Source organism: Panthera pardus, unplaced genomic scaffold, assembly GCF_024362965.1.
Source record: "Panthera pardus isolate Hobbes unplaced genomic scaffold, ASM2436296v1 HiC_scaffold_16, whole genome shotgun sequence".
NCBI classification, from domain to species: domain Eukaryota; kingdom Metazoa; phylum Chordata; class Mammalia; order Carnivora; family Felidae; genus Panthera; species Panthera pardus.
In genome coordinates, this window is record NW_026526721.1 from 36464643 (window position 1) to 36487203 (window position 22561).

Consider the following 22561-nt stretch of genomic DNA (forward strand, 5'->3'; position numbering starts at 1 on the left):
AATCTTAAGTTTACATTTCAGGCTGATACTTGCAAATGAAAGGGCCTACAACAATCCTCCCTATAAAAATAAACAAAAACAATAAACAAATTGAAAAAGAGCAGACCCTGGTAGAGGGGGAGAATCTGATTTGCATAGTCACCTCATTATTAGGTTCAACAACAACAACAACAAAATCAAGGCATACAAAGAAACAGAAATATGGCACAGTTGAAGGAAAAGAAATAAATCAATAAAACCTGCCCTAAGAACACCTTAAGATGGATCTACTAAACAAGGACTTTAAAATAACTATCTTAGAACAGTGCAAAGAAAGGGATGGTGTGGTGAAAGATAAGAAAAACAATGTATGAAAAAAAATTGGAAGTATAAATAAAAAGATAAAAACCCTAAAAATACGCCAAAAATTAATTCTGAAGCTGAAAAGTACGACCAAAAAAAAAAATCTACTGAAGGGAGTCAAAGGCAGATGTAAGAAAGCAGAGTAAAGAATAAGTAAACTTGGAGATAGGAAAATGTAAATCATTGAGTCCAAAAATCAGAAAGAAAAAGCCTGAATTAAAGTGAACAGAGCCTTCATGATTTATGAGACACCATCAAACAGTCAACATATACATTATGAAACTCTCAGAAGGAGAAGAGATAGAGAAAGAGACAGATAATTTAAAGAAACAATTTCAGAAAACCTCCCAAATTTGATATAAACATCAAAGAAGCTAAGGAAACTCCTAGTAAGATGAACTCAAAGAGATCTATACCGAAAAATCATTGTAATATAATAGACTTCCAAAAGAGAAAGACAGAATTGTGAAAGCAGCAAGAGAAAAGTGACTAACCACATACAAAGGATCCTCAATAAGATTATAAGCAGATTTATCATCAGAAACATTGAAGGCAATAAGGCAACAGGCCAATATATTCAAAGTGCTAAAACAAACAAAACAATACAAAAACAAAACAAAAACAAAACAAAACAAAATAAAACAAGAAAAAAAAAAAACAACCTGTCGAAAAGAATCCTATATCTGGCAAAACTTTCTTTTAAAAGTACAGAAGAAGCTTAGACGTTTCCAGATAAACAGAAGTTGAGGAAGTTTGTTACCATTAGAGCCGGCCTGTAAAAATTCCTGTAGGTTGAAATAAAAGGATACGAAAGGGTAACTAGAAGCCATATGAAGAAATAAGAATCCCAGTGAAGGTAAATGCCTGGGCATTGACAATTATTTTTCCTTGTATAAGCACACAAGGTACAAAGATGTAGTTCTGTGATATCAACAACTGAAAGGGTGAGGCTAAAGCTATAAAGGAGCAGTTTTTGTATGTTATTGAAGTTAAGCTGTGATAAACTCAAATTATAGTGTTCTAACCTCAGGATGTTAAATGTAAACTTCATGGTAATCAAAATGAAAACAGCTTTAGAATATACACAAATGGAAATGAGAAAGGAATTTAAAATTTTTAGTACAAAAATTGGACTAAATACAAAAGAAGACAGTAGTGCAAGAAAAGGACAGAAAAAGCTGTCAGACATATGGAAAACAAATCACAAAATGATGGAAGTATGCCCTCCTTATCAGTGATTACTAAATGTAAATTAATTAAAATCTCCAATCAAAAGACAGAGATTAACAGAATAGTTATAGACACATGATCTTAATATATGTTGTCTACAAGAGACTCATTCTAGGTCCCAAAACACAAAAGGATTGAGAGTGAAAGAATGGAGAAGCAGTATTACATGCAAATAATATCTTTAAGGAAGCAAGCATGGCTGCATAGTATCAGACACAAGAGACTTGAAATCATATAGCTACAAGAGACAAAGAAAAAGATTATATGTTAACAAAAGTTTCAATCAGCAAGCAGATGTAATAATTACAAACACTCATAAACCTAAAAATAGACCATCTAAATATATGAGGCAAAAATTGATGAAACTGAAGGGGGAAAGGCAGTTCCCCAATAATAGTTAAATACTTTAATAATCCACTCTCAACATTGTTTAGAACAAGACAGGAGATAAGCGGGGTGCCTAGGTGGCTCAGTCAGTTAAACGTCTGACTTCTGCCTAGGTTATGATCTTGTGGTTTGTGGGTTCGAGTCATGCATTGGGCTCTGGGCTGACAGCTCAGAGCCTGGAGCCTGCTTCAGAATCTGTGTCTCCCTCTCTCTCTCTCTGCCTCACCCTCACTCATGCGCTCTCTCTTTCTCTCTCTCTCTCTCTCTCAAAAAATAAATATTAACATATTTAAAAAAAAGACAGAAGATAAGTAAGTAGAGAACTTGAATAAACCAATGAGATCTTACAAATACAGAATTTTCTACTCAACAATAAAATACATGTCTTCTCAATGTCATATGAGACATTTTCCAGGAGAGACAATATCTCAGGTCACAATTAAGTCTCAATAGTTTTAAAATGATAAATGCCATACAAAGTATATTCTCCAAACACAATGTTATGAAATTAGAAACGAATAAATGAAGACAAACTGATTTTATTAATTATGGAAATTAAATGACACTCTTAAACACACAATGGACCAAAGAAATCACAAAAAGAATAAGAAAATACTTACAGACAGATGAAAATGAAAACGCAAACCTCAAAACTTATGGTACCCAAGGAAATCGGTGATACATTTGCAGCCACAAATGCTTACATTAGAAAATAAGAAAAATCTCAAATTGACAACCTAAATTTAGAAATTAAATAACCAGAAAAAGAAGAATAAACTAAACGCAAATATATCAGAAGAGAGGAAATAATAAATATTAGACCCCAGGTAAATGAAATAGAAAATAGAAAAACAATAGAGAAAATCAACAAAACCAAAAACTGGTTCCTTGAAAAGTTCATCAAAATTGAGAAATTTTTAGCTAAATAGACTAAGAGAAAAATAACAAAAACAAAACAAAACAAAGAAGATTCAAATAAAATCAGAAGTAAAAGAGGGGCATTATGACCGATTCTATAGAAATAAAAAAATATAAAAGAGTACTAAAAACAACTGTACAGCAACAAACTGGATAGCCTATATGAAATGGACAAATTTCTAGAAAGATAAAACCTAAATAAATCATCCAGGAGTAGAAAATCAGAATAGAACTATAATTTATAAGGAGATTAAGTCAGTAAACGAAAATGTCCTGACAAAGAAAGGCCTGAACCTTATGGTTCCACTGGTGAATTCTAATTATTCAAGAAGAACTAACAACAATCCTCAAACTTTCAAAAAATTGAAGAAGAAACAGTTCATGACTATTTCTCTTAGGCCAGAATTACCTTGATACCAGAGCCAGGAAAGACACTGCAAGGAAAGGAAATTACAAAGCAGTATCTTTTATGAACACTTATGCAAAAATTGTCAAGAAAATACCACCAAACTGAATTCAAGAGCAGGTGAAAAGGATTATACACCATGCCAAAGTGGGATTTATTTGTTAAATGCAAGGACGATTACACGTAAAAATATCAGTCAATGTAATACACCACATCAACAGAATGAATGAAAAAAAAACACATGGTGATAGAATTGATACAGAAAAAAGTGAAAATATATGACAAAATTCAACACCTTTTCATGACAAAAACCCTCAGTAAACTAGGAAGAGAAGGAAATTACTTCAACATAATAAAAGTCAGATATGAAAAGAATTCTAACGATGGATGATGATCATGGTAGCACAACATTATGAACTGATTTAATACTGTGGAACTATACACTTAAAAATGGTTAAGATGAGGGGTACCTGGGTGGTTCAGTCGATTGAGCATCCAACTTTGGCTCAGGTCATGATCTCATGGCTTGTGAGTTCGAGCCCTGTATTGGGCTCACTGCTGTCAGTACAGAGCCCACTTCGGATCCTCTGTTCCCTCTCTCTCTGCCCCTTCCCTGCTTGTCCTCTCTCTCTCTCTCTCTCTCTCTCTCTCTCTCTCTCTCTCTCAGAAATAAATATTTTAAAAAATGGTTATGATGATAAAAGATAATTTAGGTTATGTATATTTTTTCAACAATAAAAAATAAATAAAATAAAGGTCACTATTTGTGTGCAATTGTTAAATGCTATAATTTGAAGATTTTTAAAAACAATTATTTAATGTATGACACTGCACGTTCAGGAAGGGCTTAATTATTATGATATTTCATATTTCACATTTAGATACCACATTTTTAGTATGAGTGTGGGAGCACTTTTCCTATGTTATTAAAAGCTAAGCTAGGCTACGCTGCAATAAAAAAACAACCGCATATCTATGTGGCTATAGACAACTGAAGTTTATTTCCACTCTTGCTACAAGTCTATAGTGGGTCTAAGAGGGCTGGCAGCTCTCTTAAAATTGTCCTCACTCTGAGACACTGGCTGGCAGAGCTTTCACAACAACACTTCTCACACTTTAGTGTGCATACAAATCACTTGTTAAAATGCATATATTTATTCACCTCTGTGGAGGTGCCTGACATTCTGAATTTCTAGAAGGTTCACAGAAAATGTTATGCTGTTGGTCTGTAAATTACATTGATTAGAAAGGTTCAAGAATATAGACTCTGCATGCAGAAGGAAGAGAATTTGGCAAGTGGCTCGTTGGCTATTAATGGCTTTGACAAGGAAGTAACATGTTTCACTTCGGTTCACGTTCCATTTATTGAAGCATGTCAGACAGCCATTTTCCACTTAAGGACACAGATAAAGACAATCCTAATAAATTTCCAGAAGAGGAAGAACTGCAACATCAGAGAACATCCTTGATAACTATCAGAGAGAAGTAAATGTCTTTAATGCATAGGGATGTTCGTCTTGTGGAATAGTTCCATCAATGATGGCTATTTCTCACCACCACAGCTTAAAGTAGCTGAGTGTGGCCCAGAAACTCAGACCATGCCACTGTAGGTAGGCCTCTTTAATAACAGTTTTGACTTCTAAAGCCAGGAAATCCAAACCAACACGTAGAATTCCACGTCTTATAAGACATCCTATGAAAGGGACCAAGAGTTAGCTTAATTCTAAAAAATATTCTGATCTGCAAAATCATTCATTATCCTGCCCCACAAAAGTGAGCTGAAGCAACAACCAGATGATTCTATGCAGATGTTGTTGACTGAGAATGAAGAGTTCTCCAGAGCCCTAGGAAGCTCAGAGCTCAGATGGTCCTATTTTATCATAAAGACCATTTGAATGGATTGAGCAGAGAGATTTACACTAATTTTCTACAGGTATATTCTTATATTTACTTAATAATTTACCTTGACCCATTCATAACATAACCCTAGGGACTTTTGGTGGTCATTCATCTGAAATAGTAACCTTAAGTATATAAAAATGAATTCCACATGGGCCTATAACAAGGAGAGATGGGAAGTTTAAGAGATTGCTGAAAATCCTCCAACTTCTAAGAACTCCTAAATTCCTGCCACTATGAACTTAATTTAAGATTCATCCCATTCCGTAGCTTTCCTACCATCTCAGTGATAAAAAGTAGTGTAATCACAGTAGTACATTATACTCTGTCATCCATTCACCTCAGCAACTAATACTCCATTCATTCAATAATGAAAGTTTCGTTTAGAACAGACAACCTCAATTAAGTCTCCTGGTTAACATATTGCTTTTACGCTGCTGCTTAAAACCCTCCACATATATATTCAATATCCTCCATCTTTAGACTAAAAGTTATAAAGAAATCTAAAATGTTTTAATTCTACTAAGTGAATCTGGGACCCCATGCTACAGATGGCAAGAATAACATAAAAACATACAGAGGGTATTTACACATTAGCTCACAAATTATTCAGCTTTAAACATGTTGGCTTTCTTTCCATTTGAATATAGGGCCTCATCTACTACCCATGTGACGTTAGCTCGCTACATGGTAGTTATCCACTCCCTTTGAACTGCCAACCTCCCTCTGATTTTTTTTCCCCTCAGCTAAAACAGTATTTCTCAAGATACAGTTTCCAATGTATGCCAAATACTGCCATACCACAAGGCAATGGCAACCCTATCCAGAACATTGTTCTGGCCATCATCAACTTGCAAAAACCCTCAGAAAGAACAGTGTTTTTAATCCTATGATTTCCTTGTATTTCCCAATATTACCAAATCCCTAGAAGCCAGAGGAACAATAGACTGTTTCAGATTCTCAATAAAACTTATTGGGGAATTTCCAAGAACAGTGCAACATATGTCATATGGAATAGTGAGAACAAGAAAAACCATATGAGAAGGATATATATGCTATGTCTATGAATGGCATACATCTCCCACTCATCTGAAAACTGATCATAGAAACTGAGATCCATTACAGAGATCACCAAATTGACTAAATGAAATTTCCAAGTTTTGTACTCTTCACCATAACAACCTACCCACTGAACATGACTTGGACTAGGAAAAAAATGAATACACTATAAAAGAATTAACCGGAGAAGATGATAAAACTATGGTTAAGTCCAGGATTTGGTTTATAGGAAGGAATAAAGCTGACAAAAACAGTTATAGAAATCTTAACACCTAAGAAAGGTCCCAAGTATAGGATGTTGTCTCAAAAGCTGAAAACACTGGGTTCCACATACAAATTCCAGTTATTTTATTAATTAATAAAATGGATTCTTGCTTTAGTATTGTTATTATTATTATTATTATTATTATTATTATTATTATTATTTTATAATCCTGAGCAATACATCTCCTCTTGTGGACAAGTTCCTCAATATTCATTGGATTACCAGTATTGATGCTGTGGGGCCAAAAATAAATAAATAAATAAAGTCTTGATGACATCATGGTAACGATATTTAACTATATCCTTTTATTTTGAAGTGAAGTTATTATATTCAGGCTCAACAAGTAAGGCATGATTACGATCAATTGAAAATGATGGTTCACATCTCAGGAGGAAGCTCAGGGAAGAATTTATAAAATAGGGAGTTAGCTACATAGAGGTGATGGTTGAAAAGATACAGTGTAGAGGGACAGATTGTTGAAAAAGCAGAGGGTCATGGAGATATCCATTAGGTAACATCTCCACTGGTGGAGTGAAGGCGGGATGAAATTCATCAGTAGAGACAGAAAAAGCAGGTAGCAAATTAAGAAGAGAACTGACAAACTGCAATGTCAAATGCCAAAGAAAGGAAAACGAATGAATAATGTGGCACTCAATACTGATGAATGACAGAGAAAATTCAAGGAAATGCTAAAATAATTCTGTGATAACCTGTTTCTTTTGAAATTTGGATTTTAATAAGACAAGGTCAGTTAGTATGCAAGTTTTGGAATCAGAAAACCTGGGTTCAAACTCAAGTTTTGCCACTTGCTAGCTCTGTGGTGCCCGTCAGTGATTTTTTAAGTTAGCTTGATTATCTATATGTAGGCTAAATTACATATCTAAGTTAGCTTGATTATCTATACGTAGGCTGAATTAAGTAATCCATGTAAAGGTTTTAGGCTATGTCTGGCATAGAAAGCCTTCAATTAGTGACAGCTTGAGAATAATGATTTGATTATATTTATAAGAGCAGTTGTGAAGAGTGAGGAGAATCAAGGCAACCTACAAGAGATTTAGGAATTAGGTGTAATTACAATAGAGGCAGTAGATGTGTACTAACTTTTCCAATAATTAACAGCAAAAGAGGTCAGTCTTTCAACCCTGACAGGTACATGGTTTGAAGTTAGAAACCTTTATTTTTTATTATTATTAGATTTTAGAATGAAGTTCCCTTGGACATATTTTCAGTGGACTGGAAGGACACAGTGAAGAGAGATCTTAAAAGAGAGAAAAATCACACATGGTAAAAAAGAGTCATAGCTTTGGTAGGCATGTTATCTTTGGTAAATAAATAAGACTAAACGGTATTCCACTGAACTCAGAGGGTAGTAGAAAATGAACAGGTATGTTGAGATTAGATGATTTATTTTTCCAAAATGCCTCAGTCTAAAAATATACTAAGAGGGGCGTCTGGGTGGCTCAGGTAATGATCTCTCAGCTTGGTGAGTTCAAGCCCCGTGTTGGGCTCTGTGCTGACAGCTCTAAGACTGAAGCCCGGTTCAGATTCTGTGTCTCCTCCCTCTCTCTTTGCCCTTCTCCAATTCATGCTCTCTCTCTCTCTCTCAAAAATGAATAAAAACATTTAAAATAATAAAAATAAAAATATACTAACAAACGTCAGTTATAGAGAGTGAGAGTAGCAGAGACGGGGTTTGATACTGAGAAAGCAGAAAAGTTTGGAGTAGGACCAAATAGAATATTATATAGCATCCCTTAAAGATGACTAAAATATTTCCCAGAATTAGAGAATAAAGATAGGGAAGGGATCTATGGTATGCCGTAATCCAGAATATAGGAACTAGATGTAATTTGGCAACCAGTTGTATAACCAAGAAAAATGAAGTTAATAACATTAAAATTGTAATTGAGGAGGAAAAATCTCAGAAAGCAGCATAGAAAACGTAGTGGAAGAGCGATCTTGGAAGAAGAAAGTGTTGTCAAGTAGCCATCTTTATAAAATAATTCAGTGTGCAAGGTGATCAAAATGAAAATGAAGGCAGGGAGAATGAAATGAATGGCAGATGAATATTGTTTCAGTTCAATTTATCCATTTATTTCATATTTATAAAACACATACTATACCAACAAGAACGTTATTATCTGGTATTTTCTATTATCCCAACACAGATTCCATTATAAATTATATAATTTACTTGAAACAGTTAATTTTCAAATAAAATTAAAATATTATGGCCAAATTTTCTTTATTCAAGGAAATGACTCTTGGCATGTGAAAAACAATGAATTGCTTGGACTGAAAATGGAATTAATTAGTATGATTTGAGGCTATGGAATTGGAAATTTGGCTTATTTAATGAGGGTCGTAGTCTATTACATTTTCATAAAACCAACTCAACTGTTAACTTTCTTAACTACAAAGATTAAAAAAAAAAGGATTGCTAAAAAAGAAAAAGTCTCCTATGTGACTTGGTGTTTGTAAAATTCTCATGAATTGACCACTTTTTCTGTCTGAGTGCTTTTTGCTTTGTTTTATTTTTAAGTTTGGGGCTAGTCCTTGGAATCAAAGCAAACTTGCAGGACCAATACAGTCATTTGAACTTTGCTCTAAAAATGAATGAAATGAAAGTTCTGTTTGTAGAGAAAAATCATGTTTTGTTTACATAGAGGCAAAGGCAGCAGAAAATTCTTCCCCAGGGAAAGACATTCCCTGTTGATTTATGTCTGTGACAGGAGAATAACATAACAGATGTATATTGCCTGGAATAAAGTGTAGACTGCATACAAATTTAAATATACAACTTATGTTTTATGGTACAGTTGTGAATTACATTTTTTGTTTCCATGTGTAATTAGAAAGCAGAACAGATGTGAAGGTTAACTTTAATATTCCCATTACAAAGAAAATATATATGCTGCCCAGGGAAAGGAGTTATGACTTTCCTTGTACTGACGTTTTGCTTTAGTAACACACACCAAAAAAAAAAAAAAAAAAAAAAAAAAAAAGGTGGGGAGTGACTTTAGAACCCACTATTTGGGAACATACACTGTAAGAGGAGTCACAAATAATGTCAGCAATAATTTATGAAGCAGTCTGTGTTATGATGTTAGCGCTTTCTACTTTGAAATTTAGAGGTAAAATACTGGTTAAACCAATACATTACTGCACAAGATATTCCTACTTCTAGCTGGTGTACTGTGCACACCTATTCTTTAGGAAAACATCTTTTCTTCCCCCATCCTCAATAAAAGGATTAGAGTTCAAGAGAAGCTCCCAGATAGGCATTTGCTCCTTCCAACTGTGTATATTTTGGCTAGGGCTATCTCCAAGTGTGTGGGACCTGCAGGTTGGCTATCTTTCATACTAGAAGGAGTAGATGAAATAAATCAACTCATGGTAAAATGGCCCCAGAGTAGCCTCTGGTAATAATTGTCAACTTTATGTTTGTATCTCACAGTATAAAATAGGCTTTTGTGTTTTTCCTATCATTAATTTAATTCATACCCACCAAATTTTATGTTTTCAATTTGCATTGGGAGGCAAAAACAGGATTGATGATAATCTGCCAGTTTTACCCTAAGGTATAGAAAAACGCTCTGCATGAGAAGAGGAAATTGCCAACTAAAAATATTTTACACAAGATCATTCTGCCTTCAGCTTTGTGAAAGCAAGATTTAGGCAAATTGTCTTAAGGGCCAAATTCTATCTGCACATGCCATTTGATCTTTTGGACTTGCCACACCAAAGAAGTTATTAATTTCAGAAAGGAAATATCCAAAATGGATATACCCTAAAACCCAAAAGATAAAATTAGAAAAGCATTTGCTTCACAGCATTTCCTAAGAAAGTAAGTGTTTGGCATTTACTGAATATTTAAATAATGAAAGAAAGCCGTAAAAATGGTTTAATCATAGTCAAAATATGTAAGGATATTTTTATTTAAATATTTATTAATGTTAAAGATCTGTAATAAGACTAGTAAATAAAATTTTGTACAATACACATAACAATGCTACTAATTCAATGAGAACTAGTCATTAGTTCTACGGTGATAAAACAGATTATTTATAAACACTGCACTCAAATGGATCAGACTGTCAGGATGAAGATACATGTTGTAATTTTTGACGTGCTTTTTAATACCATTAACCATTAATGGTATTTTCAAAGATTATCAGTAATCTAATTCCATGAAGTTCACAATAGCACATTATTTCCTCATTTATTATCTGTAGAATATGGATAGTAATAGCAACCTCACCACCTTAATATCTGAGCTCAATAAAATATTGCATTATATGAGACCATCAAGGCTGCTTATAGAAGGGGCAGCCATCCAGGATTGCACCCTCATCACATGACTCCTTTCTACACACTGACATTTACTGTGTTTCAAATTCACATCTCAGCAACAGGCACTACTATTATTTGTAATGAATTGTCAAGATCATTAAATCTACAACGTTTAAACTTGCTATCAAAGATTCACCCTCAACTTTGTCCTCCCCGTCTCTCTCACGGTCCAGTTTTTCTAAAGGCAAAGAAAGCTATCCAATATCTGCTATAATTATCTCTGTTTCCAGCTGCAATGTGAATTACAGTTTTATTGTTATTTGTTCTAAACTCTTGGGCCTAAATAATCTTCATTCTTACATTTGTAGCTTGATTTTCAATTACCAGAGTATAGATTATATGAAGATAGAATTAGATAAGTATAGGTACAGTTTCTTATTTAAAGCTCTGTGGGATTTTCCCTTAGTGAAACCATAGCAAATCCTAATAGTTCCAAATAGATGTTATTTGCTAACCTGCAAGAGAACAAAGTGAGTTTTAACAGCAGGCGATGGCCACAGTATTCCAAGGAGGACCACATGAGCTATGGATGAGGGATTGAGCCTAGATAATCTTGCCTTTGTGATGCTGTCCAATTCTGTAAATGACTTCCTCACTTCATTCAAACCCCTCCATCCAGCCATTGGCTGGCCTATTCTATTTAAATTACCCTGTCTCAGCTTCTGGTCTAATCAGAATGGTAGTCAGCACTGCTCAACTCATTGCTCCTGCAGTGCTCAGCTCCATAGGAGCCAAAACATAATGGACCTACATAATGGATGACTGAATTGGAAATAAAAATAAGCTATTTGTTTGAAATTTACCTCCCATTTATTATATACTTGCATAGGAGGTCTCCTAAGAATCTGTAGGAGAGCCTTGTCTGGAAAAGTTATATAATATATGTTTATGTGCTGAGAGTGGAATACACATGTGATTACCACAGTGTTTCACAGTACTGTTTTTTTTTTAAAGTAATACAGCCTGATAAAATTGGAATGCAAGTCCTGTCACCAAACACATACCTAAATAACATACTAGTTATAAGAGAGTCATGCAGGTATATATACACACAGACATAAATCACAAATGATAATTGTAGTTCTAATCATTAGGGGGTTTGAAATGTTCTTCAGCTATGCAGTGTGCATAAGATGATCTTATCAAAATAAGTGATTTCTCTATGCATACCATGAGCTCTGTCAACATTGAGAGCCCATCATCATCTAATGATTTAGAATTAAACATTATAAAGATCCATGCTCCATACTCCGAAAGAGCTATTACTTCAAGCATAAGTGCTGTTATTGGTAGGAGGAATTTTACTCATATTTCACCCTGTGTATCATTGAAAACGCACTCCTATACATTTTACATTATTATTATTACCCGATGGCCATTCAGCGTGCAGCCATCAAAGTGCAAGATATATGGTTCTCCAGTTGAATACCAAAAAGCAATGAGGTAGTGTAATTTGCCAGCTCTGGAGAAGAGTGTCACTTGAAATTTATGACCCATAAATGGGAATTAAGGATGATATACAAAGACTTCTAGGAATAGTTTCGTCTATGAGAGAAGGGTTAACAGTGGTAGTCTGACAGGTTTCAGGTATTTCCTTAAAGTCTCTTAATAACAAAATCCCTATTATTGAATCCTGTGTATGGTTACTTGTAAATGGATCTAAACTGATTTTCTTTTGCAATTTTTTAAACAAGAGGGAAGTTTTATTTATTTCAAGGGTTTCAGATATTAGTGTAAATCATCTTCATACATATAAAAGGATACATTAGGTTATTCCACAACTTAAAAACAAACAAAACAAACAAAAAGCCTGTTAAATGTGTGTAGAGAAGGAGTGGGTTAGGAAAGCCCACTGCTTCTACCTATGCACAGCAAAACATAAAGACGAACCAACTCATCCTGGTTTTCCTGGAACTTTTTTTCTTGTTTTTAAAATGGGAAGTAATGGGGCGCCTGGGTGGCTCAGTCAGTTGAGTGTCCGACTTCGACTCAGGTCATGATCTCATACTCATGGGTTTGAGCCCTGCGTTGGATTCTGAGCTAACAGCTCAGAGCCTGGAGCCTTGCTTCAGATTCTGTGTCTCCCTCTCTCTCTGTCCCCCCCCCCCCACTCGCTCTTGCTCTCTCTCTCTCTCTCTCTCTCAAAATAAATAAACATAATAATAATAATAAAAAAATTTAAATGGGAAGTCCTACATCCCAGAACTCCTTAGTACTGAATGGAATGACTGGTCACTAGACTAGAAAATGACAACAGTTTTTTATTAGAAACTTTATTAGAAGCTTCTGATAACTAACAATGAGCATACAAAGTTAATGTATTTTGGCTCCATACCACTAATATACATAAACACGTACACATGCAAATGACTGAATAAAATCAAAGAGGAACTGGCAATGAGAAACTACAAAATGAGTGACAGACCAAAAAATTCTGAAGGCAAAAAAATAAAAGAAATCAATAGTGCTCACCTCATCTGGTGCTTACAAATTATGAAGTTCAATTTCAGAGAAACATCAATATCCCTAGCATACTATGACTTTTGAAGTTAGACTATTTATACATAGTATGATTATAGGTTTAATGATTTACTAACATATTTTAGACAATATATATACATATATTAAATAAATATAAAACACCCACAATATAATTAACGCTGGTATTATCCCTTCATCTGTCACTTGATATGAGCAAGAGTATCCTTGTTATTTGGCATTCTCTCCTACTATAACATTTGTGTCTTGGAATTGGGATGGCACCAAGCAACAGGAAATAGAAACATGAGGTAATATATATTCAGATGTTAATATTCACGACCTTCCTTGCACATAGTTTTGATATTACTTCACTTTTAGGCTACTCAGAGATACATACAAATAGATTCGCTATATAGTAGACAGTTCACAATTACATAGGTGAGCCACTGTTCAACCACAAATTCAACACCATCAGTGCTTTTTGTAATACATGATTACATCATTTAAAAGCGTTTTCAATGTTCATTTTGCCACTTATTGCATAAATCACTCTTTGGTCACATACAGAATTCTTAAAGTATCATGTTAGGATACTTTAGAAAAAAAAGGCTTTTTTTCCTGAAAGAAAAACAAATTAATTTTTTTTAATGTTTATTTACTTTTTTTGAGACAGAGAGAGACAGAGCATGAACGGGAGAGGGTCAGAGAGAGACGGAGACACAGAATCTGAAACAGGCTCCAGGCTCTGAGCTGTCAGCACAGAGCCCGACGCGGGGCTCGAACTCACAGACCCGTGAAATCATGACCTGAGCCGAAGTCGGACACTTAACCGACTGAGCCACCCAGGCGCCCCGAAAGAAAAACAAATTAAATGAACAAAATTGGTCTAATTTTTTTAGATGTATGTTTTTAAAATGTTTATTTATGTGTTTTGCGGGGCTCGAACTCACAGACCCGTGAAATCATGACCTGAGCCGAAGTCGGACACTTAACCGACTGAGCCACCCAGGCGCCCCGAAAGAAAAACAAATTAAATGAACAAAATTGGTCTAATTTTTTTAGATGTATGTTTTTAAAATGTTTATTTATGTGTTTTGAGAGAGAGAGAGCCAGCCAGATGGGGAGCAGCAGAGAGAGAGGGTAGAGACAGAGAATCCCAAGCAGGCTCTGCACCATCAGTGCAGAGCCTGATGTGGGGCTCAATCTCACAAACTGTGACATCATGACCTGAGTCAAAATTAAGAGTCATATGCTTAACCAACTAAGCCACCCAGAGGTCTCTGGTCTAATTTTTAACTGCAGCTTCAACAAGTGTTTATATGAATCTGTGTCTCTTGAACAAAACTCACTGATAATATTGTGAAAGCTGAAGTTTGTTATTTTAATATATAGATAATATGAAAGATATAAATAGTATAGAATGGTAAGTAAATGGTTTGGCTTGGAATGAATTGATGAAATGTAGTGCACTGGTAAAATTTATATTTTCTTCCTGTTTAATCTGTATAAAATAATGAATGAACCATTTAAGGATCAAGATCAATTCACTGCATCAAGACTAAAATTTGAAACTATATACAGGTCACAAACTGCAAATATATGAGGGTCCATTATATTTATCTTTTATACCTATCACTTCAATCAACATTGTGGTTTGTTAAGAAAAGGAGAATAATGCTACAAAGAAAAAATAACTTGGATTTAGAGATACAATCAGATTTAAAGCTGACTAGATATCAGTTGTCCATTGAACAACACAGGGGGTTGGGATCCCAATCCCCTGCATAGTTGAAAATGTGCATGTAACTTTTGATTCCCCCAAAAGTTGCCTACTAGATAGCCTACTATTGACTTGAAGTCTTATCAATAATATACATGGTCAATTAATGTGTATTATCTGTTATATGTATTATACACTATCTTTACAATAAATTAAGGTACAGAAAAGAAAATGTTATTAAGAAAATCATAAGGAAGAGAAATTATATTTATAGTACTATACTGTAAAAAATCCACATATAAGTGAACCTGTTTAATTAAAACCTGTGTTATTCAAGGGTCAACTGTACTTGAATAAGACACTGTGTTTTCCTTCCTAATTCATAAGATATTTATAAGAATCAATTCTTATTTTTTAGGGAATGATTTACCCGATTAACTCAACAGAGTAGGATTTTTTAAAAAATAAAAATTTCGTAACTCTATTATTAGTACATAATTCAGTTGATGTTATGCTTGTATTCACAAGTTGCTCTAAGTCTTATAGACACATGCGCAAACACATTTATTTAGGTGAATGTTAATTATTTATGTCCTCAAAGGTGGTTGTTTCCTGAATTAACATACAAGCTACAGATGACATTTAAAGACTAATACTTTCTAAAAATACATTTTATATAGCAAAAGGAAATATTCTCTCCCATATGTATACACACAAAAAAATGAATCTACAGAAGATGCTGATAAAGACAAAATCCTGAAATTAAATTTAGGGTAGTACTCTCACATCCTGGGAAAATGGTAAGCTGGACCGACTGATGGCTCTTTACACCATAATTTACTCTGCAGAAACTGTAGAAAAGATAGCTCAGCATAAATCTAGGGAACTACAAAAAACTGTGAGAAGTAGTTGTAAAGACTAAGTTTCTTTGAACTGGCATAGAGGTAGAGGTATGTATCGGCAGCTAAGGATGTTTGGTGACAGGTGTATTAAGAGGATATAGTGGAAGAGAGGTTAAATTTTTGCTCTTGAAAAGGACATTGTCTTTCCCACTTCCAGTATAAAATAGAAGTAAGGAGCAATAGCATACATAATGAGAAATAAGGTATATAATATCCAACAGTGCTAAGGCTCTTCTGGAGAAAGTAGCTGATGAAAACAGGTGTGGGCACTCAACTGTACCCTTGCCTCTGCTCTTCTGAATGTTCAAAATTTGAGGATTACAAGTTAAGGAGTCTATATTGTTTTCTAGTGACACTTATTTGAAGTTTAAGTGAGATTATCTGATTAAAAGAGCTATATGAGGATATGGTAGTTAACTGAATTGCTCAACAGTTATTCCATGATATCTTGAATGATCTAACCACAATCTCTACCATCTTCTTAACATCACCAGAGGGACAAAACTGGGGCCTGAGATCCAGCTCCTACTCTACTACCTTACCACAGATAGGGTAGCTAAAACCTTTGGGGAGTATGAGTTCATAGATCAAAAATAATTAGACATCTGAAATGACATATGATCCCAACAGAAATAAGCGGCAAACAAAGAAATATATAAGCAATAAAACAGTGGAACATAGATGTCAAAGGAAACATATATAATATAATGTCACATATAAGTGGTGTGTGTGTGTGTGTGTGTGTGTCCATATCTGTATATACACACATACATACATAAGTTAGGGAAAGACATTTATTTTATAAAATGAATGAAATAAAATTGAGACAGGGAGGATATATAGGATGAATAGAGCCAAAGGAAAAATTAAACATATAATCTGAAAGAACAGTTATAATAACTGTTCCAAAAAATATCAAATTAGAATAAAAATACAGAAAATGTAAGAGAACAGCTAAGAATCATAATCATAGGAGAAATATAATCATGTAAATAATAGAAGTTTCAGAGGAAAGGGAGAAAAATGAGGATGAGGAATGTTTGAAGAAATAATGAAAAGAATTGTCTAGAATCAGATCAAGTTGAAGATAGAAGATTAAAAGTGCTCAAAAATGCCAAACAGAGTAGAAAATAAAAGTGTATAGCAAGACATATTACAGTGAAATTTAAGAAATTAAGAGAGGCAAAGAATTCTAAAACCTTTCAGAGAGAAGATTCAGATCACCACCATTAACAAAAATTAAGAATGGTAACATGGGCCTTCCCAGCAATCCTAGATCTAACACAAAAATAATGTCTTCAATGTATAAAAAGAAATGACATTTGAATACACATCTTGCAAAACTGTACCCTACAAAATTGTGATTTATCTGTGTATGTGTAATAGATATCTTCTTTAAGCATTGAAAGCCTCACAAGTATTGCTACAGGGGAGGCCATAATAAAGACACTCCTGGAGGAAGAACTAAAACAAGAATAGAAATAAAGTCCTCCAAATGAAGCTAAGCACCATCTGAAGTAACATATCAACCACAGACTCACTCAATGAGAAACTAATATACTATTTCCCCATATTAATACACAATATAACACATAATATATGAAATATCCTAACCTAAAACAAATCTAACTTGACTATAACCAACATTGTAGATCAAAATACCGATTCCTAGGAAATGCAAGGAAGAAGAAGCCAAGTTAAATTACACCATTAAGAAGCATCCACCTATAGAATATGGCTATTTGAGAGGACTGATAACATGATTCCCACTAAAGCAATAGATTGAAATGGTTGAAATTTTTAAAATGAAAAAAAAAAAAAAGCCAAGTATGAATATGAGCAGACTGGAAGAAAAGAAACCAACACCAGAAGAACACAGCATATTTAATATTTGACAAAATAGGATTCAACTAAAAATGGAAAGTTTCATACTTCTAAAAGAAGAATCATGAATATTTCTTTTACAAATATATAAAATGACAAACAACAAGACAAAAAATTGAATGTATTAATATTAGTAAGTATATCTGCAGAAAACAACTTCAATAATGTCTAAGGCTATAATTAAATATATTGATTATTGACTAAAATTCAATAAAAATCGGAATCAAATCAAAATAAGGAAAACCTGTGGTAAGTATAGAAACTAAAAGTACTATTACTATGCAATTCTTAGTTTAAAAACTAATTGTTATGGGAATGATATATTTACAACTGAATGAAAACTGGGCTGTGCTTATCAAAAATTTTGAAAATATTAAATATAGCTAATATGAAACCGAGAAGTAAAAAAGAGACAAAGTACTCAACTTGAGAACTTTGGACAAAAAAGCTTGAGACCAAGCTCACACAAGAATGAAAATAAATAATAAGGATGAATAGAGATGTCAATGAAAAAAAAACAACAATAAAAATAACAAATATAACTCTAATCTTGGTATTTGGAAATACTATTAATATTGGTTTTACAAAATTGATAAAGGAAATAACAGTAGACATAAAAATTAACAAAATTAAAAATTATCAACTTTAGATGACAAAGGTATTTAAACTATTAAAATAATAGGGAGCAGGGAGCCAAGATGTCAGAATAGCATGGAAGTTTCTTTGTGTGTCTCGTGTCCATGAAATACAGCCAGATCAACACTAAACCATCCTACACACCTAGAAAACTGATTACAGGATTAACACAACAATCTGCACAACCTGAACCACAGAATTCAGCAGGTATGGGGCACGGAGAGGTGAACCGGGAAGAGAAGCCAGTGGTGGGCAGGGGGCTGCTTTTGCAGGCAGAGAGAGGATGGAGTCAGGGGGAGAACACGGGAAAAGCAGCTGGAGAGAAAGTGGAAAATTGGAAATAGCCGCAGGGACTAAACTAAAAAGGGAGAAAGGAGAAGAGAGAAAGGAGAGGGTTTAAATTCCATTAAGACTGTAAACAAGGGGAGCCTAAAGGCTGCAACTCCGCAGCTCAATACCTGGTGGTGCTCTGGTGGGAAGGGCGAATCCCCAGGAACAGAGTGGGGTCCGGGAGGTTCTCAGGCCACACGAGGAAAAGAGATTCCACTGCTGGAAAGACATTTGGTAGAGACTGTTGAAACCACCTGGTCCCAGCAGACCCCAGAGAGTGGCCACATTTGCTGGTGCTGGAACAAGATCATTAAGGGTGAGGCCTGGTGCCAGATGTATGTTGTGATTTTCCATAATCCCTGAAAAGCTGCTGCTACACTATCTCACGAACTTTTTCTGGGGCGGGCTGGACCCTGGCCACAGTCTTGGGGCACCGGCAGCAGCAGGGTTCAGCAAGCATTCCTGGGTGCGGCCGACAATCAGCCGTTGTTCAGCCATTGCTTGGTGAGGCCCTCCCGAAGAGGGGTGGAACGGGGTGGAACGGGTCAAAGCCACAGTCCCTCAGAAGTAAGGGGCCGAGGAAAACAGCTGCATCTGAGACAAAACTCGGGAGAGAGGTACTGCCTGGGGCTTGGTCATGGACAGTGAATAAACAGGGAGTGGACAAAAGCTGAAGACAGAGGATGAGTGCGCGATTGCTGATCAGGGAGAAGAGAGTTCCGATACTAGAGACTGGGTAGCTGGGTGACGCCATTTTCACCTCTCCGGCGCATGCGCATACGCACCTACCAGCACAGCAACAATCCACCCCAGTAAGCTAGCAGCGCCATCTAGTGGAGAATGGAGCCATTACACCGAGCCCCATCCAACTGGGTGAACCTCGCTCTTCATGAACACAAGTCTCACTGCCTACTTAGTTTATGGACTGTAAAGCGCTACCTAGTCTCACTTCTGGTGGAAAACAAAGTAATTTCAGTCCTGTTAGCAGATCCATTTATTCAATTTTCTTTCTTTTCTTTTTTTTTTACAGCTTTTCTTTTTTTGAATACAGAAAGAAAAAACTCATTATTACTTTCAAATTTATTAAAAATATTTTCTCTAATTTTTTACTATATTTTTTACTTTTGTGTAAATTTTTTCAAATTCAATCTTACTTCCATCATTTTATTTTAGTCTACTTCAGTGTATTCACCTTTTCAAATATTTAAAGATTTCCATTTTTTTCCTGTTTCTTTTCTCTCTTTTTTGTTTCTTTTTTCTTGAATGCAGAAAAACTTCACTTTTACTTTCAACTTCTATTAAAAATATTTTTCCTTAATTTTTTACTATATTTTTTGCTATTATGTAATTTTTTAAAATCCTATTTTCCTTCCATCATTTTATTTTAGTCTACTACAGTGTATTCACTTTTTCAAATTTTCAAACAATTTGTTTTGTCTCTTTTTCCTTTTTTGTTGCTTTCCTTTTTCTTGAATACAGAAAGAAAAAATTCATTTTCATTTTTAATTTTTATTAAAAATATTTTTCTTTAATTATTTTTCTACTATATTTTTACTTTTGTGTAATTTTTTCAAATTATATTTCACCCCCTTCGTCTGATTTTAGTCTACTACACTGTATTCATTTTTTCAAATTCTCAAACGATTTCTTTTTTCTCCCCCGCTTTTTTTTCTCTAATCTGTCAAATCACTTTTAACACCCAGACCAAAACACACCTAGGATCTAGCATCATTTATTCGATTTGTGTGTGTGTGCGTGTGTTTTATTTTTTAATTTTACTATTTTTTAAATTTCAATTTTTTTAAATTTTATTTTATCTACCTCATTAATTCTTTTTCTCCCTTCAAAATGACAAAATTTAGGAATTCACCCCAAGGAAGAACACAAAGAAACAACATCCAGGGATTTTAACTAACACAGTTACAAGCAAGATGTCTGAACCAGAATTTAGAATCACGATAATAAGAATACTAGCTGGAGTCAAAAATAGATTAGAATCCCTTTCTGCAGAGATAAAACAAGTAAAAAATAGCCAGAATGAAATTAAAAATGCTATAACTGAGCTGCAATCATGGATGGATGCAGCAGCGGCAAGGATGGATGAGACAGAACAGAGAATCAGCGATATAGAGGACAAATTGGGGAGAATAACAAACCAGAAAAAAAGAGGGGAGATTAAGGCAAAAGAGCATGATTTAAAAATTAGAGAAATCAGTGACTCATTAAAAAGGAACATCAGAATCACAGGGGTCCAAGAGAGGAAGGGAGAGAATTAGAGGTAGAAGCGTTATGTGAGCAAATCATAGCGGAAAACTTTCATAACCTGGAGAAAGACACAAATATCAAAATCCAGGAAGCACAGAAGACGCCCATTAGATTCAACAAAAACCGACCATCAACAAGGCATATCATAGTCAAATTCATAAAATACTCAGGCAAGGAGAGAATCATGAAAGCAGCAAGGGGAAAAAAGTCCCTAACCTACAAGGGAAGACAGATCAGTTTGAAGCAGACCTATCCACAGAAACTTGGCAGGCCAGAATGGAGTGGCGGGATATATTTAGTGTGCTGAATCAGAACAATATGCAGCCAAGAACTCTTTATCCAGCAAGGCTGTCATTCAAAATAGAAGGAGAGATCAAAAGTTTCCCAGACAAACAAAAATTAAAGGAGTTTGTGACCCCTAAACCAGCCCTGCAAGAAATTTTAAGGGGGACTCTCTGAGGGGAGAAAAGATGAAAAAAAAATATATATATATATATTAATATTAATAATATATTAAATATAAATATATATAATAAAAATATACAAAATATATAATATAATATATAATACAAAATATATAATATAAAATATATAAAAATATAAAATAAATATATATAAAATAAAATACATATGTGTATATATGTGTGTGTATATATATACATATATATATTTATAGAGAAAGAGAGAAATAAATAAATAAATACCAAAAGCAACAAAGATTAGAAAGGACCAGAGAACACCACCAGAAACTCCAATGCTACAAGCATAATGATGGCAATAAACTCATATCTTTCAGTATTCACTGTAAACCTCAATGGACTCAATGCTCCAATGAAAAAACATAGGGTAACATAATGGATAAGAAAACAAGATCCATCTATATGCTGTTTACAAGAGACTTACTTTAGACCTAAAGACACCTTCAAATTGAAAAGAAGGGGATGGAGAGCCATCTATCATGCTAATGGTCAAGAAAAGAAAGCGGAGTAGCCATAGTAATATCAGACAATCTAGACTTACAATAAAGAATGTATCAAGAGATGAAGAATGGCATTATATCATTATGAAGGGGACTGTCCACCAAGAAGAGCTAACAATTGTAAACATTTATGCACCAAATGTAGAAGAACCCAAATATATAAATCTAATAATCACAAACATAAAGAAACTCATCGATAGTAATATCATAATAGTAAGAGACTTCAACACCCTACTCATAGCACTGGACAGATCATCTAATCACAAAATCAACAAGGAAACAATGGCTTTGAATGACACACTGGACCAGATGGACTTAACAGATATATTCAGAACATTTCATCCTAAAGCAGTGGAATATACATTCATCTCCAGTGCACATGGAACGTTATCCAGAATAGACCACATACTGGGATGCAAATCAGCCCTCACCAAGCACAAAAAGATTGAGATCATACCATGCATATTTTCAGACCACAACTCTATGAAACTCGAAATCAACCACA